Here is a 14,611-nt window from a genome sequence, read left to right as displayed (position 1 = left end):
TTTTCCTCCCAAACTCTAAAAACTAAAACAATCAACTATCAAAAGGACTGCCACTCTGGCATTTGTCTATTTTTCAATGGTGCAAGGTCCTGTGGAGACTATAAAACATGAATGATAAAGTTAAAAGTTTCCTGTAACACAGGAAGGTGACAATCATGGTTTTCCAAGCTGCATGTCTCATTTGAACTGGTAATGAAAACTATACACTTGAATTTCAACGTAGGTTTAAACAGACCTGAATGGTTTTTCAAAAATTGATTTTAAATCTTGGCACATGTATACAGACTTTTATCCAGGTTTATTTCTAGGGAGAAATTATACATGAACCTATTTCAGATTTTAATTTTGTTAAATGTAAGTTTGATAAAATGAAGTGAGGAAGCTAAAAAACCCAAAACTCATTGATTACTTGCAAGAAACTTGTAAGACACTCTTTGACCTAGACAGGAAACACATGTCTATGTGGTACGAATTATACATTCAACTATCAGAGTTTTTGATTTGTAGTGGAACACACATAAAGGTTAATTTAAAATTCCTACAATAACAAAATGTGCAAAGAATGCAAATTTTGGTTTTAAATATGTAGTATTGGATCTGTAGCTTCATACTTGTGAATTCTGTCAAGTTTATAAGATTATAAACAAGCATGGGAGTTTTATACAAGAATATTCTAGGAACAATTCAGTATAGAACGCCATCCGGGGAATTTTTAAGAAAGGCATTATATGATAGATCTAAAAAAACATAACATTTTCTTAGCAACCACATCACATAACCTTTAGTGTATCCTGTAAGACTGAAAAAAATCACGTATAAAACAAAATTATATATATTTGATTTTAACGACTGTACTGATTTAAAGATAGAAAAAGGCTGTACATCTCCACTCACCTAGAAATCACACTGGGAAAAATTAGAAAAGGAAAACAGTTTATGGTATTTGCCTAAACATGCTGCATTCCAGTTTCAAGTGCAATATTCAAGTAAACCCCCAATGCACAGCAGGATAAATTTAAACAGAATTAAGCAACACCTCCCTAAAGTCAGACATTAGTAGTTTCTAATGACTAGTTAATGCTCTTACAAATGCCTGTTAAGTATGGTGATGACTGATATGCACAGAAGGGTAGTTTTTATAAATCATCACCAACTTCTTACGGCCCTTTAATTATTAAAGGACATCATCAGTACATGTCCAAACAACTAATTTCTAACAACTACAATGTAAAAAGTGAACCTACGGATAGACATTATGTTATATAAAAACCTGTTTTGAATTATTAGCAATAAACTGAGCTATGGTAGTGACTAGAGAAGAAAGTAACAGTGTTTTTTCAAAATACAGTAGTATCTGTTCAGTTTAACCTTGCATTTTTCTTTTTAATGAGTGGCTCAAAATCTCATGGAGAAAATGCCATGCCCCTTTTTGTTGCATATGGTTTCTATTTAATTATGAAGAAAGACTGCTCCAAAATGCATAATATCAACTCATGACTGTTTGCATAACAACTGCCAAGCAGTGTGAGCTTGCCAGGCAACAACTCAAGCCACAATGTTACGTGCCCACATCTGCCCCAAAGTGAAGTGGTTCCAAAATCAAATCGGTCACAGGTCAGCACACATAACAATTTACAGCACAATATAACAGATCCACACATGACCTTGGAGAGATCATTCTTAGAGCTGCTTGGCACCTATTCATCCTCAAAGATACTTGTCTACTACAGTTGAGCACTGTAGTGCTCTGCCAATGGGAGAGATTCTCTTGTCACTGTAGGTAATCCACTGTTGGAATTAATAATAATATTTGAAATTATTAAGAACATAAGAACGGCCACACTGGGTCAGAGCAAAGGTCCATCTAGCCCAGTATCCTGTCTTCCAACAGTGGCCAATGCCATGTGCCCCAGAGGAAATGGACAGAACAGGTAATTATCAAGTGATCCATCCCTTGTTGCCCATTCCCCAGCTTCTGGCAAACACAGGCCAGGCACATCATCCCTGCCCATCCTGGCTGATATCCAATTAATATTAATATGGGAAATCACCAAACACCATACATTCCTTTATTAAATCCAAATAAGAAATGGTATTTATACAATTGCTCTAAACATGGCTAAAAAGCCTAATAAGCAATTTACTACATCCAAACAATAACAAAGCATTTAAAAGCATTTGATCAAGATACTTACAAACAGGCTAAACCCAGGCATGCTTAGATCCAGGCAGGTATTACCAATGAACCCTTTAAGAGTTTACTTTTTATACCCTTTAACAAGCAACTGATGTCACTGCCATTTATTGACTTCAGCTAAAAAACAATTGGAGACAATTAACCCTTATTTCCAGTCTTAATCCAGATAAGATTTACAACCTCCTTTCTCCCCAAGGGCTTTCCTCCTCTCCTTGCTGTCCAACAGTTTTCCTGTTGCACCTGAGTTCACACAGGCTTTAACACTGGTGTGTGGGTTGGGGAAGGGCTATGCTGGCTCATTTTAAGTCATTCTTTGTGTGATTTCAAACCATCTGCAGTCAGCCCTATCAGTCAGAGGCTTCTTTTTAGAAACTTCCCCTTACTTCATTAGTTATTTTTTGCACCAGACATCCTCCCTACTTCATTTCTTTTGGCATTATAACATTGTTTCCAAGGCCTTCCTTCTACTTGCTAGTCAGGGCCTTTCTTCACAACACACATATATTTCCTTAACCAAACAAACTCACTTTAGTTCTTTAATTTTACACTAATCCTACATGCACCTCCCCGGAAGGCTGTAGAAAGGTTGACGGAAGAATTCTTTCATCTACCTTTTGCTGTCTACACCTGGGATTTAGGTTGTCTTAACTATGCTGCTCAGGGATATGGATTTTTCACACCCCTGACCAACTTAGTTAAACCAATCTAATTTTCTAGTGTAGACTAGGCCCAGGATACTTCTTATTTGGTATGGTTCTTGAAGTCACTTCCATCTAATCAGATTGTTTACTGGCTTCTTTTAGCAGCTGAACTTGGGGAGGATCTAAGCCAGGGGTCGGTAGCCTTTGGCGCATGGCTCATCAGGGTAATCCGCTGGCAGGCCGCGAGACATTTTGGTTACGTACATCGTCTGCAGGCACAGCTCCCCACAGCTCCCAGTGATCTAAGACCCCTGATCTAAGTTGATCTGATTTCAATGGGAAAAGACATTTCATTAACAGAGTATATTTGGGGATATGCCAGAACCTTTCTAAACAGAAACCTGAAACAAATTTCTTCCTTTTCTCCTAACACCTGGTTTAAGATCATATAAAAGTTGGGTGGTTCAATTTGAAATTTGCTCATCAGACCACTGGACCTGTGCTATGTACAATTCGAAAACTGAAACACTGCAGATAACATATGGAACAGCACCTTGCAGGGGGCATTACAGGAAATGCAGACAGTCCTCTCCTGAGTTGAGCAGATGTTTCCAGACATTCCTCTAGTTATGTAGGAGACTGTATATCAGTGGTTCTCAAAGCCGGTCCGCCGCTTGTTCAGGGAAAGCCCCTGGCAGGCCGGGCCTGTTTACCTGCCGCATCCACAGGTTCGGCCGATCGCAGCTCCCACTGGCCGTGGTTCGCCACTCCAGGCCAATGGGGGCTCCAGGAAGCGGCACAGGCTGAGGGATGCGCTGGCCTCCCTTCCTGCAGCCTGAATTTTTCAGGATCAGCGAACAGTCACTATTGCTTGTCTTGTTACCATTAGTATTTAACCTACCTTTAATCTCTTAGAATTTAGACCCCTCCTTCAGCCTTAAATGCATTTCTAACTATAAAAAATAATAAGTGCTGGTACTACAGCTGGACTGACCATCATAACACTTAATACTGTCAACATCTATCAGATCAAAATATTCAACTGAGCTCTTACTAACAGAAAATCAAACCCTAATGATTCAGAAAAGAGAACCTCGGCAGTCCTCTATTTCGTCCCAAATTAAAATCCATTGAAACAATACTACAAGATATAAAGACCATATTAGACAACTCATGAGCTAAAAGTTCAGCACACGATTAAGTATTTGGCAGGATCAGTGTCCTGTCTCAACTAATGCTGTGAAGGTACCTGTAATAATTCTATATATTTTGCAAGACATATGTTGTTCCTAAAAAAGAGGATAAGAAACACTTTCAGTATGCTTAAAGGAGCTTGAGTTGCAGTAAGAGAAGCTAAAAGAGCTGAAATTTAACTCAGGTTGAGAGTTACGGATACTAAAAATCGTAAATATTCGTAGATTTAAAGTTTTTCATGAGTTCAAATTTATGGAGAATAAGCATGTCATCTTTGATAAGAGTTACAACTAAAGCTTTGGTGCTATCATTCTGCACAGAGAAAACCCTTAATCTTATCATTTGCACTATTTTTCCTACTACTTATGTAGAATATTTAAATAAAATTATAAATTTAGAGCAAATAGTCTATTCTAGATTGAAATATGTTATATTTAAGTTTGAAGATTACTTTTTACTCCAGAGAAAACCAATGAGACATTAAGAGTGGAATGTGTTGAAGAATCAGAATCACATTACTGCCTTTATCATTCAACTGCTTCTAAAGGAGATAAAGCTCAAGGTGATCATGGAGGGAACAAAGGAAAATAATATAACCTTGGTTTGCTTGCAGTGAATGGAGAGAAGTGCATACAAACTTTATCCTCTCTTCTTTTTTAGACCTTTCTTTATGCTACGTGGGGGGAGGGGAACACGCAGGGAGACAGAGGGCTTTCCTTAAAGCTAAGAAAATTAGGAGATTAGAGCCAATGAATCTCTCTCAAAAAAAGAGATGTACTTATCTAGAAAATGGTAATCATAGCACAAGTTTCTGAAAGAATAAAAAGAAAAATCTCTACAACTGAACAATTCAGAAGAGGGAAAGACAGGACCGGTGCTAGAGTTTTTCATGCTCTAGGTGCACGGCCATTTCGCCGCCCTGCGCGCCGCTCTCGTGGCTCCGGCGGAGCTGCCACAGCCATTTCTGCGGAGGGTCCGTTGGTCCGCAGCTCTGGTGGAGCTGCCGCAGCCTTGCCTGTGGGAGGTCTACCAGAGCAGCGCGGGACCAGCGGACCATCCGCAGGCACGACTATGGCAGCTCCATGGAGCCACAGACCAACGGACCCTCCGCAGGCACAACTGCGGCAGGTCCACCGGAGCTGCCTGCCGCCCCCCCCACCCCCGGCAAAATGTCGCCCCCCGAAAATCCTGGCGCCCTAGACGATTGCCTAGTTCACCTCAATGGAAGCGCCGGCCCTGGGGAAAGATACAACTCCCCTCCCAAATATACACACACACGCACGCATGCACGCACACAGTTCAAACTCTGCTGCCCTTCACCAAGGTAAACAAGCATCTGCCCCTTCCTCTTTAAAGGGCCAGGTATTATTGACATTCCACTTCCGGTTTGCTTAGTGTGGATACCTCACATCGCATCTTCCCAGCTGACCACGATGGCTCCATATGAACCACTGTGGTGCTGTAGAATCTGCTGAGTATATGGGGAGAGGAGACTGTCCAGGCCCAGCTTTGCTCCAGACGTAGGAACTTCGATACCCATGGGCAGATTTCTCTTGCTTTGTGTGATAAGGGCGATGAATGAGACACAGTGCAGGTGCAGAGAGAAGACAAAGGAGCTGAGGCAGGCATACCAGAAGGCCAGGGAGGCAAACCAGCCTTTCAGCGCTGTGCCCAAAAGCTGCTGCTTCTATAAGGAGCTGCACACCATCCTTGGCGGTGACCCCACCTCCACTGCCAAGAGCCCTGTGGATACCTCAGCAGGGCTGGAGGCAGCAGACTTAACACCAAGGACAAAGTCATCGACAAGGAGGTGCCCTGGTGCACAATGCATCCTTATGGCTTAACCCCTTCCTGTCTGCACTGTAGCTTGGGGACAGGAGGCAGCTTCGTTACGTCGGTGGCCAGCAGCAGCCTGGAGGTGTTAGCTACGTTTCAGCACTGTGCAGGCAGGAAGGGACAAGCTGTTTCCAGCCACAGGGGAGCAGGCAGGCATAGGGGGAGAGGGAAAGGAAAGAGATGAGCTCTGCGAAGACATGGGCCACATCATCCATCCCCACCCACTTCTCTGCGGCTGGAAGCAGCTCCCATCCCTTCCCTCCTGCACAGTGCCAAAAGGCTGCTTCTAGCCACATTCTGGTGTGAACCCTGGCATAAATCGGGGAGGGGCGCATGTGACCCTGCATGCCCCCCCTTGTGTTGCCTTGGGAAGATGTGGTACCAGGAGAGGTGGGTCCATCCCAGGGGCCCAGCCAGGCATGGAAGGTGGAGAGTGCCGAGCAGGAGGGTCAGTCGGTCAGTCCCTCCCACCCCCATGTGAGAGATGTGTACCGAAGTGTGTGTGTGTATGTGTCACCTCTCCGTTGTGTGTGGGGGGGGGTGGGGGGCCGTCACCCCTCCCAGTGTGAACCGTAAAGCCTTAAAGATAAGAAGGTAAATAAAAATAATCCAATTACACAGTATTTCTTTTTAACGGGGGCTCAAGCAAGTTGATGTTAATTTGAACATTTGTACTGCATAGTTCTGATTGATTGCCACTGAACTCACTTGAATAAAAGTAATTTTACCAGATGTCCCATATTCAGCATAGGGAAATATAGTCACCCTACATATTAGTATACTTAAAATGAACTTTACAGCATCTCCCCCTACTGGCTAAGTATCACCTTGGCTCTCCTTCACCATTTCTTATTACACATATGAGTTAAATAAAGTTCAACTCATATTTTTACAATTCGGAAGATGCTGATATTCACCCTCTTCCCCCATGCAAAGGCAGAGTCTGTGAGAATATAATTTGCTTCCAGGGTGTAGATGGGGACAAAAGACAGAAAGGTAGGGAAGGGTAAACCAGTGGTTAAACATTCAGGGTGTGGCCATGACTAACGGGTAACAAAGGTAGTTAGTCAATGAAAAATGTCTAGTAGATCGACAAAATCTGTGTGATAAGTGGAAAAGTGCCACATGCCATGGAATTAGTCAGTTTTATCCTGCCATTTATAATGAGACTTCTTATGAGGGTAATTTGCCCAGCAAACCAAGACTAGAAAGTCTTTGTAGGTGCTAGTTAGGCAGAGTGGCCGCTCTTACCCTGACCAGGATTTTAATTATAATATTGTAGCATTTGCTGTAAATATTCTGTCAAACTCCATCCTCACATCCCTGTGGAGGGCAAGCACTAGCAATATTGGAAAGGGCTCATCAAGCAAGTATTCTTTGAATTTAAATAATATAAGATTTCCCTTGGGGAGTTTTAGAATGTGCCTATTCTCTCCTAGTGATCATTGGTTTTATGTTGTTTTTACTGTTATATTCCATTGTTCCCGGTTTGTTTGTGTAAGGAGGTCCACCCTTTTCCCCTTTTTTTGGGTTATGTCTTTCTTTTTGAGCAGCCAATTCAAGACCCAGTCACTATAGTTTTGCATTTTTTGGTTGCACTTGTCTTGGTAACCTTTGAATATTTTAGCACATGCTGTTTAGTCCAAATAAAAAGATCCTTGCCCTTGGAAGGTATCATATCATCTTTGACTTTTTTGGCTCCTTGGAAACACATTTTGTCACCCTAGTTCATATTAAGGTCTCTTTCAGTTGCTCAACTTTTACATTATTAACCCTTCTGATTTTATTTCACTAATCCCCCAGCATCTTGGGGTACTGTTACTATGGTAAAAACAAGTAGAAAAAGAAGAGACCTGAAGAAGAGCTCTGTGTAAGCTCAAAAGCTTGTCTCTTTCCCCAGTAGAAGCTGGTCCAGTAAATCAAAGAAGAAGAAAAAAGGGAAATAAGTCTAATTAAATTTTTCCTTTCCAGATCACCTTTAAAAAGTATGAAATTTATAGTTTAAGGGTTCTTGAATTTGGAAAAGCCAGTGTATTGTCTATTGAAGATTATGTGTAGCGTACATGCTTATGTAGTTCGCATATGCACACAGCACATTCTTTTTATTTTGCTATGTGTTAATTTTCAGTCACTCAACATTTCTTAATTTGTTTTTTAAATTCAAACTTAACAAAAGGAGCAATACTAATTGAAAACAATACACATGCCAAACTGGAAGTTTTAGAAATGAGCTATCACAGTGCAAAAGAAAGTGCAAAAGAAACAAAACTTAACTTTTGTCTTGGAGTATGATCATGCTCTTTTTCTGCAATAACTGGATAATTAACAAACAAAAAAAACCCAGATTTCACGCAACTATGTAAAAGAAGTCACTTTAGGAGTAAGAACAAACATAAAAATGTTATCAAAATTCTTCCTGAGGTGACATTTTTCAAGTACCTGAAAAATAGATTACTAAAAACAATGGAACAGAATGGCCATCTCAATGGTAAAAAAACCACCCTTTTCTAAAGATTCATCTGCACTAGGAAAATGACCCATTTTCAACAATGACTGTTAGCAACTGGTTCTCAAATCATGTTGAAATGCTTCTACAAGAAGGTGGGACAAAACCCTTGTCAGCCCCACAGAAATTAAGATTCCAGGTCTAAGTTATGCTTTCTGTAATGGTTCTAAAAATGCCCCTCTTCCCCCTACACCCAACCTGCACTAGCAGTTACACCATTCTTAATACCAGTTAAGAAGTAATCATTGTCAGTAACAGGTCATTTTCCTTGGTGTATGTGAATCCTTAGTTCCACAAGACAGAACAAAGACAAAATATTTCTCCTAAAAACACTTACACAGAATAGCAGCAACAAGAACACAGGGACCATCACATCAATTTTAAGATGACTGAAAATGGAATAAATAACTAAATTCAAAGCTATATGATCTGTGCCATTAGGTTTTAACCACAGTAAAAGCCAGCAAGCTGACATTAATTTTTCAATTCCAAAATCCCCATGGCAATGTTTATGTTAGTTCCCATATATGGTTGCTGTTTATAAGAAACACAAACTGACTATAAGACAGTATATCTGTATAAGGCATCCAGCTTGTAGCCTTGAAGATAATTTAACGCATATGGATACAGAAGCCAAAGTCAGCCCCTGAAGGATCAAAGCATGAAGAAGCTGGTACTTACAGTGTGTAGACTTGCCAACACAAGAATTGCACAAGTTATCTTTCCCATATATAGCTTTACCCTGAACATTCAGTATTTGCATATTTCTCTCGTGGTTCTTACTGGTGGTAGTGATAAAAAACAATGTGACTTAGCAAACCACTTCCTACTTTTGGCCATTAAAGCATCTCACACAACAAATCAATAGAAGGAGCTCACTAAACTCCACACTCCAGCTCCTGCCATGGCAAACCACAATTCTAAGGCCATCAGGGCAAAGCAGAAAGAAAACACTTGCCCCCTCAGAAAAGGGGACTAAACTCAAGTGCCCTTCCAATATTTTAAAACAACGTAAGCAAAAAGGCCTGCTCTTGGAAGGGGAATTACACAATAGAGGGAGGGGATGAAGAGCAGAAAAATAGATGGTAAATGCTGTGTGTGTCATCCAAACGCTATGCACTTAAAATTTATACATTTATTTTAACACAATTACATGACATGAAAGACCAACAGCTTTAGTCACCATAAGCAGTAAACAACAATAAGCAGGCACCCAACCTTTGGCAGCTAACAGGCCCGATGAATACAGAGCTTCCCCCCTTATCCATGTGCCGGAGCTAGGAAGCCTTTTACACTGTTCTCCTGGTTGTTGACGAAGGAAGCAGGGGATCCTTTACCTTACCTTAATCGAGGGAGCCAGCTTCACTTTTCTGCCCCATCTCCTAGAAAACTGCCTCCCTTGCTGGCAGCCTCATCAGAGGCAAAGGATACAGTGGGTACAGAGACGAACTACCTTCTAATTCCTGGGCAGGAAGGAAGGGCATTGACAGGACATTGTGGGGGATCTGGCACCAAAAGGGGTTGTGTTGCACCTGTTCTATGGACAAACAGGGCACTAAATTTGTCTGAAGATGTGGCATGTGACTTCAAAGGGATTGAGCAGTTCTCTATTAACAAGTGAAATAACTAATACTCTATCTCAGGATTCAGAACAGTTGCTTGCCTTTAGTATGCAATCATACTGAGGGCTTGGCTACACTCGAAACTCCAAAGCACTGCCGCGGGAGCGCTCCCGTGGCAGCGCTTTGAAGTGCAAGTGTGGTCACGGCGCCAGCGCTGGGAGAGAGCTCGCCCAGCGCTGCAGGTACTCCACCTCCCCATGGGGATTAGCTTACTGTTTACTGGTGCTTTACAGCGCTGTAACTTGCTGCGCTCAGGGGGGCGTTTTTTCAACCCCTGAGCGAGAAAGTTGCAGCGCTGTAAAGCGCCAGTGTAGCCAAGGCCTAAAAGTGCAGCTCTCCTTAGCAGTGTATTCTTAGACTATGTCTACTTTGCACACCTCTTGTGGCAGCGTGTAGGGTAGGTGTAGCTACATGCTGCACTGCAAAGCAGTCTACATCCACACTGCAATGTGGAGCTACCCAGGTCAGTGAAAGGCTCAGGCATGGGGAAGAAGCAGTGGGGAAAAGCTTGGAACTTGCCAGAGCCTTTCCCCACTTCCAGAGCCTTTTCCCGCAGTAGGGAAAGACTCCAGCAGCAGGGAGGCAGAATACACTACATGCTAAAAACAGCAGCATAGATGGGGAAGCATGGCATGGGCCGGTAGAGAGCTGTGTAGAGTACATACCCACAGGGTATAGAGGTGTCTTTAACTCTACTCATGTGACCCTAAGGGGCTATGGGGTGCAGGCTCTGGGCGGCACATACCTCAAACAGCTCCCGGAAGCAACGGCATGTCCTCCCTCCAGCTCCTAAGAATCAAGTAGAGCACAGCCAGAAGGCTGTGTCCAGAAGAGGACAACACGATTCAGGGAGCAATGCAGATCCCGGACACAGAGACAGGAGACACCACCTAAGGAGGGCGTACTAGCAACCCCAAGCTAATTCCCAGCATGGCTAGCAGGAGGCGTTGTGGGGGTGAGTCACACTCCATCACACCCTACAATAATCTGACAACCCTGATTTGGGTCAAGACCCCCCAGTTTGAGAAACGCTGGTCTTCCCCGTGAAATCTGTATAGTATAGGGTAAAAGTACACAAAAGACCAGATTTCATGACAGAGATAAGATTCCAAGGTGCATGACGCGTTTTTCACAGCTGTGAATATGGTAGGGCCCTGCACATGTAGCTGTACGCTGCAGCATGGAAGCAGCCTGCGTTTCACTGCAGTGTGTAGCTACATGTACCCTATACACAGCCACAAATGTAGACAAGGCCTTACTTTTGGGAATGGCTACAATTAGCAGATCAGGGTGAAAGCCATGGAGTTGTGGAGGTGAAAGGCTCTTAGGGATACTGGGCCAAATTCTGCCCTGACTTCTACGAGGTTGCACAGGGTGTAAATCAGGGCAGAATCTGATTCCCAGCTCAGATTTGAACGGTAAGAGTATGACTAAAATCCATGCAATTCTGCAAACATCCCCAACAATACATCTGACTGGAAGCCATTAAAAATAAAATTTTTATCTGTGCCTTTACCAAAGAAATGAGGAAGCAGATACAGTTTTCACATTGCACAGCATCTGTACATAAGTAACTTGCCTCTTTTTAAATAGAGATTCATTCTTTTGCCTTGCAGAAGTATCTGTGCCCCTTGAAATATTTCTAAAAGGCATATTCTCTTAGCCTATGTCTACACTTACAGCAGCACAGCTTTACCGCTGCAGCTACGCTGCTGTAAATTCTCCTGTGTAGCCACTCCGTGCTGTCGCCAGTATAATTAAACCACCCACAACATGCAGCAGTAGTTATGTCGGCAAGAGAGCATCTCTTTGCCAACACAGCGCTGTCCACACCAGCACTTTTGTTGGTGAAACTTATGCCAGTTGGGGGGGTGTTTCTTTTTCACACCCCTGACCAACAAAAGTTTTGCCAACAAAAGTGCTAGTGTAGACAAAGCCTTAGCTGTGAATATTCAACTCCATTAATGTTCATTAACTACTCCAAAGCAATGAGGTAGTAAAAAACTCTGTAGAGTTTTTAAAAGAATCAGGAAGCTTTTTTTTTTTAAATCTGATAGTGCTTTGAAAATACTGAGTAACACATCAGCTTGCAATCCTACATTAGATTTTCCTAATTATTTTAAAGCCTTTTATAAATACCCATTATAACATAACTAGCTTGATCAATCAAAAGCCTTTTATAAATACCCATTATAACATAACTAGCTTGATCAATTTTAAAAAAAAGTTTAACAGTAAGTTTTTTTTTCTGGAACACTTTCAATGACAACTTTGAATTTTGAAGGTACCTTCTGAGTAATCTATTTATGGAAAAGTGACTAACAATCCGCCTCTCTACTTTATTAAAGATGAAACAGCTTTCCTAAAAGGAAGTTTTCTTTCTGCTAGGAAAAGAACTACAAAGTTACTGAACATGGTATTTATAGGGCCAAATTTAGATCAGTCAAAACAGTGAGACTTTAATGAAACACTGCCAAAGAGTGACATTCAGCTCTGTGCAGAGGACCATCCAGGGCCTATGGCAGAACTTCAGTCCTGTTTTGAGGCACAAGCCTTGGGCTGGCCCCCTACAGAGAGTTAAATTTCACCCTGGAATATCACAAAAGGCACTGCTAGGCTGACATTTAACAAACAAACCTATTAAGCAATAACAGAAATGTTGTATTTATAGGATCTATGATACTCACTCTGTGAGTAAGGGATTCAGTCAAGCCTATTACACAACTCTATGTACCTCAAGGGCTTCCTTACAAAAGATTTTCAGTATAAAATGCATGCCCCACTCTTCATATTTATATCTTGATTACTTTAATCACACATTCCACTGCTTAATGTTAACAAACTCTTACTTTAGGTACTTGAAATATTTTGCTCTCTACTCCCCAGTCTCGCCATATCACATACAGGACTGTTTCCTCAGTATCTCAGTTTCTGTCTTCATGACACTTTAATTCACATATCAGTGTCATTTTATTATGGACAAGCTAACCATATAATTATCTTTACAAGCTGCTGCTTCCGGTACTGCACAATACTTCCTCATATGAACTTTTTATCTTTGCCTGCAACTATGCTTTAATTCTATCTAAGCTGGTGTAATAGTCACATGAAGTTTATCCAGATGACAAAATATGTTATAGCTTTACTTCTCAAAAGGATGATGACTACATCCAAGAAAGAAGTGTTTTTTCTAATCATGGAGAATCAAATTCCTATAATCAAGATACAAGTTAAAAGACAAGAGGCATTTAGAATTTTGATGTGTTTAAATTTCACATATCGGCAGCACTCCAGTGGTTTCAACATATATAGGAAGTCAAATACAGTTTGTTGATTCATGGGGACAGTAAAAGTTTTGTCACTTCAAGGAAAACTCAGATAAATTGCCATTAAAAAGGAACTAGGACACCAAACATTAGCCTTTAAATTAGCCCATCTGAAGAAACTTAAACGCACTTTTAGTTATATAGAATTTGACAGTGACAAACCAATGTAACTGCATTTGGCAGTTTTGTCTGCATCAACACCTTCTCCAGAGATTTGTGCCAAAACTAAAACAATTGAGAAATGCAACTGTCATAAACAGATAGTTAAGGGTTAATGCCTCTTTTACCTGTAAAGGGTTAAGAAGCTCAGTAAACCTGGCTGACACCTGACCAGAGGACCAATAAGGGGACAAGATACTTTCAAATCTTGGTGGGGGGGGGTCTTTTGTTTGTGCTCTTTGTTCTGGGGGTTGTTCGCTCTTGGGACTAAGAGGGACCAGACATCAATCTAGGCTCTCCAAATCTTTCTGAACCAGTCTCTCATGTTTCAAACTTGTAAGTAACAGCCAGGCAAGGCATGTTAGTCTTATTTTTGTTTTCTCAACTTGTAAATGTTCCTTTTTGCTGAGAGGATTTTACCTCTGCTGCAACTTTGAACCTAAGGCTAGAGGGGGTTCCTCTGGGCTATATGAATCTGATCACCCTGTGAAGTATTTTCCATCCTGATTTTACAGAGATGATTTTTACCTTTCTTTTCTTTAATTAAAAGCCTTTTTTCTTAATACCTGATTGATTTTTCCTTGTTTTTAGATCCAAGGTGATTGGATCGGGACTCATCAGGGATTGGTGGGGGGAAATGAGGGGGGATGGTTAATTTCTCCTTGTTTTAAGATCCAAGGGGTTTGGATCTGTGTTCACCAGGGAACTGGTGAAGTCCCTTAAGGCTACCCAGGGAGGGGAAAGTTTTGGGGGGACAGAGAGTGATCCAGACACTGAAAATTCTGGATGGTGGCAGTGATACCAGATCTAAGCTAGTAATTAAACTTAGAAGTGTCCATGCAGGTCCCCACATCTGTACCCTAAACTTCAGAGTGGGGAAGGAACCTTGACAGCAACAAAGAGGAAGAGCAATGACATCAGGGTCTTCTGGTCAATATATATTCATTGATTAAATCCCTTCAGCCTGAGGCCTTGTGCGTTGCTATCTCTTCCTCACAGAGCCCTCTCCATTTCTCTTTCCCTCATCCCATTCCCAACATCAGGACTGGGAATGTGCTAGGCTTTCCAAGAGAAAATAGAAGCATCTTCCCAAGAAGGTGTCACATCCTAGGTCTTCCACTGAGTGACTG

General features: G+C 41.6%; 1 protein-coding gene across 1 annotated transcript in view; it reads right to left on the bottom strand.

The window, feature by feature from the left end:
- The window catches only part of LIMS1 (LIM zinc finger domain containing 1), a 141,350-nt gene that overhangs the window by 86,322 nt on the left and 40,417 nt on the right, over positions 1–14,611 (bottom strand). The window lies entirely within an intron of this gene.

This window comes from Gopherus flavomarginatus, chromosome 1, assembly GCF_025201925.1.
Source record: "Gopherus flavomarginatus isolate rGopFla2 chromosome 1, rGopFla2.mat.asm, whole genome shotgun sequence".
Classification (NCBI taxonomy): domain Eukaryota; kingdom Metazoa; phylum Chordata; order Testudines; family Testudinidae; genus Gopherus; species Gopherus flavomarginatus.
Note: the sequence above shows the minus strand (reverse complement) of the source record. Positions and strands in the feature narration are given on the sequence as shown.